We start from the raw sequence: 14,566 nt of genomic DNA on the forward strand, positions 1-14,566 counted from the left end.
AGAGAAAGTGCTGAAAGGAACTGAAAGACCTGTACAGCAAAAATAAACAAGCAAACAAACAAAGCAAAGCAAAACAGGAAAAAGACTTACTTAAATAGAGGAGGAAAGTTCACAGAGTGCTTCCGAGAGTTCACAAACTCCTTCCATTTTTTTCTTGGAGCCTTTTCTTAGCAATGACAATACCTTAAGCTGCCTGGGTTTGTCTTCTGGGTCTTCCCTCTACCAGTACACATCTGGTAGCCAATTACTGTGTTCAAAGTCTTCATGCCTTAGTTTATCTCATCTTCAAAATAGGGAAAGAGCCAGGCATGGTGCCTACGCCTATAATTCCAGTGACTGGAGAGAAAGAGGCAGGAAAATAGCAAGTTCAAAGGCAGCCTGGAAACATAGTGAGATCCTTGGTAACTTAGCAAGACCTTGTTTCAACATGCAAAAAATAAATAAAGGAAGTACACTTCCAGTAGATTCACCCATCAGGCTTTCATTTATTGTGTGGAAATACTTTCTTCTTGGCAACTAAACATACATACTTATAGTTATATACAGAGTCCCCCAGTCAATTAGTAACAAATCAAAATTAGAACACATATTCTATTAATTTTAAAAGTCACCTCCCTACTTAAACCTTTTCCCATATTCTCATACAAGTAGGCCATAAGGTGGCAGGAAATGGGGAGTGTACCTGAGAACTTTGATTTAGAAAGTTGGGACTGGAACCTGCTTTCCACTTTGGTGTATGAATTGAATCTTGCCTCAGTTCTCATTATATTACCAACAAGTACATCCATTAACAGAACTTCAAGGTCCTAGGACCAGGGTCTAGAGCACGTTAGATAAACATGCTACCACTGAGCATACCATCAGCCTTTGGTAAAAATATGAATACTCCTGTCAAGCAAAATAGAAAGGCAGAGGTAGGACATATATTTTTGGTGTGTATTTACAACTGAAGGTTGTTGTTGAAGGCTACAAAACTTCAATAAAATTACATTAAATTATTTCAGTTCTTCCTAATTGAAGTAGGTAACACCCTCATTTTTTATATATATATTTTTTAATTTGGTACACTAAGTAAGTGGTTAGTCATATCTACAAGGATCAAACATTTTCTCAAAGTTCAAGTTTATTGTTCAACAAATATTTCCTAAAGGTCAAGATGTTCTGCATTATTTCTTAACATTGGCAGGATCCTCAGGTAAACCAATAGTCACTTTGTCCTCAAGGAAAACCACTGAGAGCTTCCATTTGATTGTATTAGCAGAAGAAAGAAGAAGGAAAATGGGGCAGAGGTCATCATAGTCAAGAGGTAATAGCTTAGATTTTTTGCACACCCAATGCATTCTACCAGTCCAAAGATAAAATATGCCCGTTGAATTCTAAAAAGAAAGGACAAATGTTAAAAGCAGACAGGGGGTGAGGAGGTGGGCCTGGAATATAATTTTTGAAGAAACAGCAGTTAGAATGACAGCAATGTAGAAAGCCAAAAGAGAATCAAATACTATCTTCAAGTACTATAAAAAAAAAAATCAACCCAGATTTCCAATAGCCAGGAAAAACGCCTTTTAAGAAACAGGACAAAATAAAAACATTTTCAGATGAATAAAAACATAGTTTGTCACAGAAGGCACTCTCTAAGTGAAATACTTTGGGCAGAAACCAAATGATCCCAGACAGAAGATATGAGGTGCAAGAAGTAATGAAGAACAATGTCAGGTCAGGCGCAGTGATGCACACCTATGATCCCAGTGGCTCAGGAGGCCGAGGCAGGAAGATTGCAAGTTCAAAGCCAGCTTCAGCAACTTAGCAAGACCTTGTCTCAAAATGAAAAGTAAAAATGGGCTGGAGATATGGCTCAGTGGTTAAGCACCCCTGGGTTTGATCCCTGATAACAAAAAAGAAAAAAAGAAAAACAAAGACAGTGGTGAGTAGGCAGGAAAATGTAAACAAACATTGATTGCATTTAATAGTCCTTGTAAGGTATAGTGGGACTTAAAATAGACATGAAATGGAAATATCAGACAAAAATAATGCATTAAGTCAGGCGTGGGTAAACAGAGACCCTATATTTTTCATGAGGTTTTAGTAAATTTAGACTTCGACAAATATACATTTTTTTAATCTCTAAGCAAGTCCTTAAAAGAACAAAAACAGACCATAAGTCCTCCAAACTGGAAGAGAAAAAATGTTTAGTTATAAAAGAAAAGTGGAAAAAGAAAAGAGAAACAGTACAGGTAAAACAAATCAAAAGCACAATACAAGATGGCAGATTTAAGTCTCAAATATAGATTTTATTATATATGAATAGAGTAAATCCTTCAGTTAACAGAGCAAAATTGTCAGATTAGGATAAAAAGATAATCCAATTGTATGGATATGAGACATATCTAAAAAGATACTCATCTTACAGCTTTAAAATAATTTCAAAGACAAAATACTCAGTTGCCAGGCTTTGAGGTTTGTCCTAAGGAAACAATTTCTAAAAGATAGTTAGCCACTGGCCAGGCAAAGGGAGATAGGCCTGCAGAATGGAAGCCCAGAGAACAGAACAGAAAGAACAAAATGTATCACAGCCAAGAGGAAATACAGGGGTGAGCTATTAAGAAACCAAATGGAATTAAGTATGACCAAATGTGAGTTAGAAAGTGATAAAAGAAAAAGTAATAAAGTAAACAGGCAAAAGGCTGTGAATGATTGTTCCAGAAAACCCAGGCATAGTGTATGAAAACTAGCCCTCAAGTTACCATAAGACTGAAGAGAGGCAGACACATCCAGAATTACAGAGAATGCAATTTGTTGGGGACTTAGTGGCAGAGCATGGTCCTGAATGACAGCAAGACTAGTGGATCTCTGTCATTTGAGTGGGCAGAGGGTGTGACGAGTGGCAGAGAGGCGAGTGACTAGAATTTGGTTCCAAACAAGTTGGCTTTCTTTGATACACTCGGGATAACACAAACCTTAATATTCCTAATATCATGCATCAATCAAATCGTATGGCAAATAAACACCTCAATCAAATAGTCCAAAGTCCTCTCTGCCTTGTCGGTTCCGACGACCCCAAATGCGACGTATCTTAGTCAGTGAGAAGACGACGGCTGGTCTCGGAACTTCCTCCGGCTGATGGTCTGGGAATGGAGGATAGGCAGGCTCCGCTGGTTGTGAAGCCGTCAGAGCAGCAGAGTCTTGGCAGTCTCGTCAGATGATAGGTGGGGCTTGTGAACGTGGCTGACGGGGATTCGACAGGAGATCTGGGCTGAGCCGAGGAGCTGTCTGAGGGGTGAGTTTATATACCCTTCTTCTTGGCTTGTTTCCAATTCTGGTCCAGATGGTGTCTTATCTCCTTGGTGCAGCGCTCTCATGACACTTATGTCTTTTTGGCTTGCCATCCAGTAGGGGCTTGCCATTTATTCGTCAGACATCAAGTTTGCTCCTTTCAGTCCACCCCCAGGTCTCCAGGGTGCCCCGGCGTAATGCGTGGGGTTCCATGGAGGCCTAGAATTAGATCTATGCATAACTTACACACAAATGTAAAGACACATGCACACATAAAATATCACAGCAATCAATATAATTACATCAGCGAATCTTTGTAGCATAATTGTTTCAAAATCACACTTAGTCCACATAGGATGGGAATAAATAGAGTAATGGGAGAAATTCCAATGTATTAGGCATAAAGTTGGTAAGTCCAAAAAGTCTATGATACCATTTAGACATTACAATTCTGTAGAGGGTATTTTGAGGATTACAGACTGTAATGTGTATTGTTCCGGTTGTCCAACTGGAAGTATACACGAAGTTTTGTAAATATTGCTAAAAGTAGAGAGAGAAGTTATGTTAGTAAACCAATGTTCAATTTCGGGCAGGGCCTCATTATCATAAGGGTCCTGTCATACAAATGTCAATCTCTTGAGAGGCATATCAGTAAGTCCAGAGGTAGTAAAATGGATACACATAAGCTTCCATAAATACGTAACATAAGGCCATATTAGGTTTCTGGTAGCGCATTCAAACAATGATGGGCTATTTTTTAATGCGGTGTTTTCATTTGTTTCCCAAGGTAATTAAAAATCGTTACATGATTGTAACTTCCATAATATTGGTCTTAGATCATAAAACTTATCCATTCTTGGCCATTGTTCTCCCATGCATCTATCAGCATATTCAAACCAAATCAAGGCACCTGAAGAGGCTTTCTTAGCCACATATGTACTAGTAAGTGTACCTAAATAAAAAGGGATAGTAAAGTTAATTTTATGTCTTCCCAACATGATAATATCATCATCAGATATCATGTTGGCAGAATGGTTCCATATATGGTTAATAATAATATGTGTTGGTGCTTAGATTGATAATGGTGAGTATCCTTGATCACATAGTGGGCAATCAGTCTCCCAGGGTGAAGTGATGGAAATCAGTTTCCTAATCAGGGGGAAATTGTGTGAGTAGTATTTCTGGGCTGCTATCACAAAAAATTTACTAACATGGAATTCATAACAGAGAGCGCAATGGTTGTGATGTCTTAACTGGTTCCTGTTGATGGTCCTAAAATACAATGCAATGGAACTCTGGCACACAAAAGATGATCTTCTTTTCCTGCTTCCTGAATTCATTGCTTGCAAATCATCTGCAACAGAAGAGTACGATTTTGAAGGTTAACAGTGCAATGATCAAGAAGGCAAGGAAGTTATTGCTTCCTTGATCCAGTGCCAAGGGTTCCATCGTGTAATACATGCCATGTCTCCTGTAAAGGTTCTCCTAAAGAAGTTGAGAAAAGAGCAGTCCCTACGAATGTTCCATTGTATGTGATCTCTGGTAAGTATATTCTGTTGAACGATCATTTTCACATTGTCGACTGTGTGTCAAAGTGTTCTTATCTCATGCACTATGTCCTTGTGTATCTGTTGTAAGGGTTTTTCATTTTGTTGGAATATCCAATTCAGTTTATCGATGGATTTTCGTACTGTATTGTATGTTTCTGATTCGGTGGTAGGCGTTTTGAAATAATGGTTAATTCCAAATGTGTGGTTAGATATGTATGTTAATTGAATTACTACTCCTTTCAGAAGACTATTGTGGAATACTTTCATAGCGTTCTGCGTAATGTGGCAGCCTTCTGATAATGAGTAGTTGAACATGCCTGCTTTTGTGACATTTTGCCATACTGTGATGACATATGGTTTGTAGTGGCAAGTAAGTATTCTGTAATTCCCAAGGTCTTCTATTTTTGAAGGTCCTGTATACATAGAAGTTCTGGAATATAATGGTGTGGAATTCAAGATATTAAAGGCGATGTAGGTATTCTTTCCTATAGGATATAAATCCGAAGTGGGTATAAACCAACTTTTCTTGTTTAACTGTGCCCAAATGAAGGTATCATAAGGGATAATCCATTGTCCTTCAATGTATTGTGGAGTGTTGTGAGTAAAGTACCCTACTATGGCTGTTGAAGTAGATATGTCCCATAGGTGTATTTCGCAGTGTCCATTTTCACAAAAGGATTCCTTACAAGGGTCTAAAATAGATACAGAGTATGGTGTTTCAAGTCCCTTTCCTGTCAGAAATAGGTTGGTAATTTCCTGGTTTGCTTGTTGGAAGAGTGCCTGTCTATGCTGGCATTCTTGAGTTGTTTGCAAGTTTTTAACAGCTTCATTGAGTGTGTTCAAAGCATCTATTGTTGTGTCGTGATATGCCATTAATTCTTTCCTGAATGTCTCCTGTTCCAGATGTAATTTTTGTATTAAGGCAGAAGCTGAATATAGTCCCTTGGAGACAGAGGCTAATGCTCTAGTTTGTTGTTCCGACAGTGTCTTCAATGTAGTAATCTGTACTCGAATATCCGCGACCATGGCACCTGCAATTGCAGCTCCAATGGCTGCTCCAGCAACGAAGGCGCCTACTACTGCAAATTGCAATGGTCTTCTCAGGTTTCTTGCTCCATGTAAGTTGTAATATATGTTGGGTGCCAGTACCAGAGTATGAGCACACAATTGAGAATCTTGCTGTGTCATATGTCCTAGATCCAGTTTCAGGAAAATGGGTGTTATCATGGGTTTAAACAGCAATCTAACTGTTTTATGTAAAATAGGTTGAAATGCAGGGGCACAGGTTACTTCAGGAGTTTGCCATGGGGGATTCAATACAGCTCTTTTATAGTGTGTGGTGATTCAAGAGTGTGTTTCATTAAAGCCACCGCAGTGTATCAGGCAAGGTTCTACCCCGTCTGGTTTCCGATAGCAGTCTTCGTGTGTCATCTTGTATGTATATACTGCATCCTGAGTTGGTCTCAAATGGTATTTAAAATCAGTTTGATTATGTAAGATAGAGTGTGACACCATATCATAGACATACCATCGATTATTCAGTCCTGGTGCAAGCATGTAAAAGTAGTAAGGGAGTTTTCCAATCAGAGTTTTATATAACCATCCACTAAAGTCCATACCTGTGGTCATCCACCATGTTAGGTTCCTATTATCAGCTTCTTGTATGGCATAATGAGGTATTATGGTGTGTAATAAATCACAATCCATATCTGTCCTTAATATCGTTTCCTCTAATCTAGGTGGTTGATATCCAAGAAGAGTGATGGGAGGTGTAAGTGGTCTTCATGTTCCATCAATTCTGTAAGTGTGGTTAATGAGAGGTGAATTATAAATGTCCAGTGGAATGTCAAATAGTAGCAATTCTAGGTGTTGCAATTCTCGATGCATAAATTTCAAGCGTATATGATCTGGAATTGGTTTCATACATTTCAGAGTAGGGAAAGATATATTATGCAATTTCTTATGTAGGTTTAAGGCATAAATGTTAGAAAGATTAAAAATTGGTGTGTAGTCATAGAGGAAATCTGGTTGTAGATTGTTTCTCACTAATCGTGGATAAGGTTTTGGTCCGCTGGCAAATCCAATCTGGAGTGGTAAGTCACTTTTGTTTAAGATTAGGAGTGGGAATTTGGGTGTTAATCCATTAGTAAGATTCAAAGGTCAAAAATGAAGGTTGATATTGGAAGGGTTGGAGGCATTGGATCTGTTGTGAAAATGAAATAGTTTATATTCCAAGAGAAGTTACCTTTCAAATGTTCTGATGTATTGGCAAATGTTGACCAATACCACCAGGAGATATATGTATTTTTAAATGAAGTTCTGTTTGTGTCCAGCATCTCTTCTTCCCTAAAGTAAGGTCTTCAAAGTCGGTGTCTGTGCCATTAATAATGGTATAGTTGACAGCTCCAATGAAGACTTTTTGCATGTAATCCTTATCTGAAAAGTTGGAGAAGGCTGCATGGAAGGTAACATTGAAATAATTAGGAAATGCGTCAGTTGTGATGTTCCAGCAATAGTCTTCATTTGTTAATCTACGTCTTGTATGCCTTGCTGTGTCAGAACATTTAAAGGGCTGGATTTGTGGTATGCATATCAATCCTTGGGTTGCAAAGGTTGCCGTCACATTTTCTGAATGATGATTGGTGATATCTGCAAAAACGGACCTTAGACAAACATATGGTTGAAGGTCAATGGGTGTATATTGAAAGTGACTGCCTCTCAAGAGTGTTGGGTATGGTTGCCGAATAGGGTCAGTAAGTACAATCGGATATTTCCATGTTTGTGTGCCCAAAGTCATTATGTTCCACCAGTCTGGGATTAGTAAGAAGGATTCATTTTTGATTATTAGGTCTGGTCGATAGGCATTTAACAAGTCAAATCTTCCAAATATTGGTAAGTTAGGAAAATCTGCAATACAAGTTACTTTGACCAAATTGCCTGATTTTCCCTTTAAGCCATCCACAACGTTAGATGCATTAAAGTTTAGATTTAACTTTTCAAATAACACAGTTATATTTTCTGGGCAAAAATGTGAGCCAAATGGTTCACTGATCGATGGCGGCCATCTGAAGATTGGTTCTAAGAAGTTAATCCTTGTTCCAGTATGCATCCAATTATATGGTTTGATGGTTGGTGAGTTGGGGCTGGTAGTTGTTGAGCTAGTAGAACTAGATGATGTGGAACTGAGTGTAGTGTCCTCCTCATCTTCCTCATCATAGTCAGCTTCAAAATCATAATCCTTATAATCATCATAGTAATAGTTGAAACCTTGTGGGCCTTCATTTTCCCATAACTGGAACATCTGATTTGGAAGAGCAAACTTCATAGCTTTTTGGCATGTGAAGTCTGTGTTATCCTCTTCCCATACCAGTACCATTGTCATATTTGTATAATTTTTTAAATATGATATTGACTGGACCCAATACTGAGGTGTAAACTGTCTGTAGTGGAAGACATATATTGGATGAGACCCTCAATTTTCTTGTACTATTTCCATATTATGACATCGTAGTAGTGGGCTACTTTCCAGAAGATTGGCGTTAATAGGGTCATCATCTATGGAATGGAATACTGGTGACTATTGTCCAGTGACGTTTGCTTGATGGTACAGTAAACATTTCATGGAGTCTATAAAACCATGCTTCTGTGCACAAAATTGATATCTATTCCAAAATGCTTGGGTATATGCTGTATGGTTATAAAGTCATGGATTGCTTCTCCAGAAGTGTGGTATGTGTCCTCTGGGAACAATGTATTGTTTAACAAATGTATAGAGGTATGATGTGTGATTAAATGAGGGATTTTTAGGTTTTTGTTGCAGTATATTTGTAGTAGGGTTAGATGTTATAGGAGGTGTTGTAGTAGTTGTAGAAGTAGAATCAGCATTAACGTGGCTGAGAAAAGGCAGAAGTAAGTATACTAATAAAAAATGCTTTCTAGGGGGCATACGGTATAGTTTGTAAATTGGCCGCACACATGTTTTGTGTCGTGGCAATTTCTGACTGTGTGGCACCATGTGTAATGCATTGTAAGTAAAAATGCTGCATACATCAGAGCTATGAGTATGATGGTGTATATAAGTGCTCATATGCATATCTGAAGTTGAATAAAGCTTGGCATTATTGAGGGGTGCAATCTTTAAGTTTAGTGAGTTGTAGTTCTCCTTTTGCGTTGGTAGTCCATATGGTATCACCTGGACCGTTGGCAAGGATATCAGCCAGGTGAGATTGTTTTATCATCTCTTGATCATCAGATGCACTTATCTGGTAGAATTCTTGGAGACTCTTTGACTTCAGGTATTTCTGGGCACCTAGGAGGGAATGCTCTGTCAAACGGTGAGTGTCTATGCAGGCGTTGTCTGTTATTCAACTCATATACAGATATAAGGATTGCTTTGTCTAATGGTGTGTCTTTAAGATTAGTAAGTTTGTTTTTTAATAATCCATTGAAACATTCCACGTAACCTGCTGCAGTAGGGTTGTAAGATAGGTGAAAATCCCACTGCATATCCATGTCTTTAGCAAGCTTTTGTACAGAGTTTCCGGTAAAGTGTGATCCTTGATCTGAACTTATTATTCTTGGTGTACCATATGCTGATATCCATGACCATAGTGTGAATATAGTGGCTATCTGGTTTGGTTTAGTTGAAGATCTAGCCAGGCCTAGGCCTGTATTGGTATCTACCATAGTGCAGACATATTTCTTGTTGGGTAGAGATCCAATGAAGTCTATTTGGACATGAAAGTTGAATGCCCTTGGGGAGGCCATAACTGCTGGTGGTTTAGTCCCGGAATCTTAATTGTAATCCAGGGCAATCTGGGCAAGTTCTGATTGCCTCTTTAATGGAGTGCCATGTGGCACCTAAGTTTCTTTCAGCACACCACTGAAATAGGCCATGAGTGCCTAAATGTCCTAATGCTTTATGAATGTTCTGGAGTTTGTTAACATATATTTTAGCATAGGGTTGATTATTAATTTTCCATTCTGGTTTCCTGGAAAGTTTAATTTTAGTGGGCCCCAATGCAGTAGCCTTCCATGGGACTTTATTGGTAAGTCTAATAGTGTATATTCTGGCCAACTGATCAGCTATATCATTCTGTTTGGATTTATAGTCTGTCTTGCCCGTATGAGCATCAACATGTTCAACATATATTTTAGATTGCTATTAGCTATCGTTTTCCAAATTTCTTGTCCCCACACTGGTTTACCATTAATACAGAAATCAGTTTTACACCATTTGGTGGACCATATGGCCATACCATTGCAAACGCACCATGAGTCTGAGAAGATATGAATAGTTGTTAATTTGTTGGAAATGGAATGTTGAATTGCTAAGTTTGTGGCTGTCAGTTCTGCTATTTGTGCCGACTTGTCCACCCCCTGGACCGAAAGGATAGTTTTAGTATAGGGGTTGTATGCTACGGCTTTCCAGTGTACTTGGTTATTACGTACCATAGATGAGCCGTCCGTAAACCATGCGTTATAATGCTCGGCATTTGCTCCCCATTGTCCTATAGGTGATGTGATTTCTTCTTTAATCGGTACCAGGGATGGTACCAAGGGTAGTGCACATATTTCTTCTGTCAGGTGTCCTACAGTTTTGGAGGAACTAAGGATAGTGTCCTGCAATGTTTGTTGTAGGAACCATTTCCACTACAGTACTTTGGGTTCCATGGGTACTAATGCTAAGTCTTTCTCATTCATCTTTATCCATTCCAGCAGTGGTATCAGTGTACGTATTATTATTTTGTAATTTTTTAGTGAAATCCTAACGTTTGTATGGCAGTACATAAGGTCCATGCTAGCTTTTCAAATAGAGAGTATCTGTTGGGTGCATAAGGAAAGCATTTGCAATAGAAGCCAAAGGGTCTCACATTGCCAGGGTTTTTTATATATATTCCCCATGTACCATGTCCATCTACAAACAATATATCTATGATAATATCATCACCAGGTTGTGGGATATAAAGTTGGGAGTATAATTGTAAATATTCTTTAGCTTGAGCAAATGCAATCTGTTGGGGCTCTGACCATTCAAAATCTGCCACTTTCCTAGTGATTTTATATATGGGTTTCAATATAATTTGTAAAAAGGGTAAATGCAATCTCCAATATCCAAACAATCCTATTAAATGTTGAGCTTCAGTTTTGTTAGTAGGGTGTTTTAGGTTGCTAATCTTATTAATTACATTTTCTGGTACCTTGGGTCCCAAGGCAGTCCAATGGACGCCAAGGAATTTGACTGCTTGGGATGGCCCCTGTACCTTATCTGGATTAATTGTCCATCCTGCTTCTGTCAATGTCCTAATTACTATTTCTTTGACCCTATTCAAATCCTTTTCATTGTGTCCTATAATTAATATATCATCCACATATGAGAATAATTTAACTTCAGCTGGTATTTTATCCCATGGTAAGGTTTGTTGTATGGTTGTGTGGGCAATGATGGGACTATTTATATATCCCTGAGGCAATCTCTTAAATCTACATTGCTGGGCATTCCATGTAAATGTAGTTATTTCTCTGGATTCAGGTGCTAAAGGTATTCCAAAAAACATATCTGATAAATCTATGGCCACAAACCATTTTGGTGAAAAGTTTTTTATATCTGCAAATATGCCTTCAATATCAGATAATGAGCCGGGCATAGCAGGAGTTAATTGGTTGATTTCACTGTAATCAACAGTGAATCTCCAAGTTCCATTGGTTTTTTTTACTGGCCAAATGGGGCTATTATAATTGAACGATTGTGTTCGCTCAATTATATCTTTCTGTAAGAGTTCATGTAAGGTTTTTGTAATGTCCTCATGCCCTCCTTTTAAGGGATACTGTTTAGTAAAACATGGTGGGATTGTAGGTAATACTACTGGTTCAATATTTACAGTTGCCAAGGTTATATTGGCGCAATGTTCTATCTTAGGAAATTTCCTGCAGGATCTCAAGGGTATCATTTCTCCAAAAATGTTTAACATACTGTCCATCCCTAGGACACACGTCGGTGTTTCAGCAATCACTGCTTTACCCTTCACCTGGTCTCTGTTGTACATCAGAAATATTATATCTACCATTACAGCCCTTAGGGTATTGCCTGTTATCCCCATTATCGCACAGGGGCTCCCTTTAGGTTTATGCCATAACAGGGAGGGTTGTACAATAGTTACTTCACTCCCAGTATCTATTAGGAAACGTAAGTGTAATTCTTGTTTTCTGATAATACAACAGAGATTTACAAAGTATCTATTATCTACTTCCTGCGGAATGGTTGTACACGACCGATAGGTTTTTGTGGTCAGGTTGGAAATGGGTTTGTATTTGTTGTTCTCTGATAGTTCCTTCTGTCCTGTCCTGAAGGATTCTGTCTGTTTCCCCTGTCTGGTCTCATAGCAGACCTTCTCTAGTATGGGTTTCTGACATTCTGCCAAGTTTGACGGGGTGATCTGCTTATCAAGGGTCTTCCATTCGGTCCCCTCGTCGCCTGGCCATAAGCGGCAGGGGAATGTGACCCGTTTTTTGGCAAGATATTATTATATCGCCCGTACGGAATTGGCACAGGTCTGGATTCTCTCCTGATAGGGAATGAGAATCTGGGCCATGGGGTCAGGGTGGTGGTTTTAGTTGTAGAAAATGTCATCTGCGGTTTTTCTTTGATATCTCTAGTCTGTTTGAGGTGCTCTACTACTTCTATTAGATGGTGCATGCCTGCTAGGGCTGCAGCCAGTTGATACTGCATACTGTCGAGCATGCCTCTTATCAGCACTCACCGGATAGCAGGTGTCAGCTGGGTCCTTAAGGCTGTTGTATTTGGGTCTGGATCATATATTTTGCATATTACTGCTAGTTTTCTGACAGCTTTAATGCCTTCTTTTGGTGTTCTCCATCTACATTTATCTTCAAAGTCCCCTAGATCTAAATTGGGGAAAGCTATTACCCACGCTTGGGCCACCCAATTGAATAAAGACATTACAATGTCTGGGATAGCTTCTAAGAGTCCGATCAGGGCTTCCTGTACTTGTGGGTGCTCTGCTATAGTTACTAAGTTGGTCATTTCTTTGGCACTTAGTTGGACTGCAGTTCCTCCCTTGTGCCACAGCTTCGCCAGGAACTCCCCATTTGTCATTTCTCTCTGTTCAAAGTCCATTCTAAACTGTTGCAACTCAGCACAGGTGAGGTCGAGAGTCTCAACCGTGTTTTCCTCTCTTCCTGGAGTTCCCAATATGGGGCGGGGGATTACGGCCATTTTTATAGTGGATACGGGTTCTCATCGTATATATCCTTAAGGAAAGGGTTATTTGATTTCTGTAAGGCCTCTCTGACTAGTCTTTTACCTCTAAGTCTGTCATTATCTACATCATCTATAATTTTGCATAATATTCCTGGAACTTCCCGTTTTTTGGCCCTAGCCAATATAGGAGCGACCACTTTGGGATCGCTTAGTGGAATTTCAGCGGAGGTTCCTTTTTTATATTTAGGCATCTTTCCTTGTACCAGTTTTTCACACTGTCTCCATGGAGATTGAGGCTTTAATTCCCTAGCATCCTTGCCTAATTTCATATTTTTAAACAACTTACAAAGTTTGTTCATTTCTGTTTTTCCTTCACAAGCCATTTTGCTGTCCTATAGAGCACTCTTAATTTTACAATTTGCGCGTTCCACCTTATGTGGGAATAATTATCAATATTGTAAGCCAATTTGTTCAGTTCTCTATCAAACCAATCAATCATATAATTTAGGGTCCAGGTTCACATCGACATCCGTCCCTTGGCTTAAGTCCTCGGTCCACCTTACAGTCCATTCATCATCTGGGAATCTGCTACCATTGTAGCTAGCCTCGAGCATCTACTACCTATGCAGCGCCCCCACGGTTTCCACTACCACTGCTTTGGCCGACCTAGTCGCACCTTAGCCTGACCGCTCTTAGACCAGGTTTCCCCCGTCGTGGCTTTCAGAGTTTCACCCGCAGATGGTGGACCAGAGTACTTGAGGCTTATTCTTAGTAGGTTATCGATTGAGTTTGGACCTATTACCAATTTGGATCCTGCCGACTAAGCCAACTGTCGCGAGCGGCAGAGAGGCGAGTGACTAGAATTTGGTTCCAAACAAGTTGGCTTTATCTGATACACTCGGGATAGCACAAACCTTAATATGCCTTATATCACACATCAATCAAATCGTATGGCAAATAAACACACCTCAATCAAATAGTCCAAAGTCCTTTCTGCCTTGTCGGTTCCAAGGACCCGGAATGCGACGTATCTTAGAGAGAAGACGACGGCTGGTCTCTGGTCTCGGAACTTCCTCCGGCCGATGGTCCTGGAATCGAGAACAGGAAGGCTCCGCTGGTCGTGAAGCCGTCAGAGCAGCGGAGTCTTGGCAGTCTCGACGGATGATCGGTGGGGCTCGCGAACCTAGCTGACGTGGATTCGTCAGGAGATCTGGGCTGAGCCGAGGAGCTGTCTGAGGGGTGAGTTTATATACCCTTCTTCTTGGCTTGTTTCCAATTCTGGTCCAGATGGTGTCTTATCTCCTTGGTGCAGCGCTCTCGTGACACTTATGTCTTTTTGGCTTGCCGTCCACTAGGGGCTTGCCATTTATTCGTCAGACATCAAGTTTGCTCCTTTCAGAGGGAAAGGCGCTTAGAAAGTAGCTTGTACAAAGGTGATTTCATCCAAACCAGAATGTACCTGCCAGACTCATTCCTGTTCCTGACAGCTCCAGAGTTGGGTCATAAAGTTCCACATACTACTCTA

General features: G+C 39.7%; 1 protein-coding gene across 1 annotated transcript in view; it reads right to left on the reverse strand.

Annotated features, from left to right (window-relative positions):
- The window catches only part of Olah (oleoyl-ACP hydrolase), a 37,671-nt gene extending 37,344 nt beyond the window's left edge, over positions 1 to 327 (reverse strand). The window contains exon 1 of the mRNA XM_047521318.1: positions 91 to 327. The gene's annotated coding sequence lies outside the window, so the exon portion shown is untranslated. The remainder of the gene's footprint in view (positions 1 to 90) is intronic.
- Positions 328 to 14,566: the final 14,239 nt, after the last annotated feature.

The sequence above is a fragment of the Sciurus carolinensis genome, chromosome 12 (assembly GCF_902686445.1).
Source record: "Sciurus carolinensis chromosome 12, mSciCar1.2, whole genome shotgun sequence".
Taxonomy (NCBI): Eukaryota; Metazoa; Chordata; class Mammalia; order Rodentia; family Sciuridae; genus Sciurus; species Sciurus carolinensis.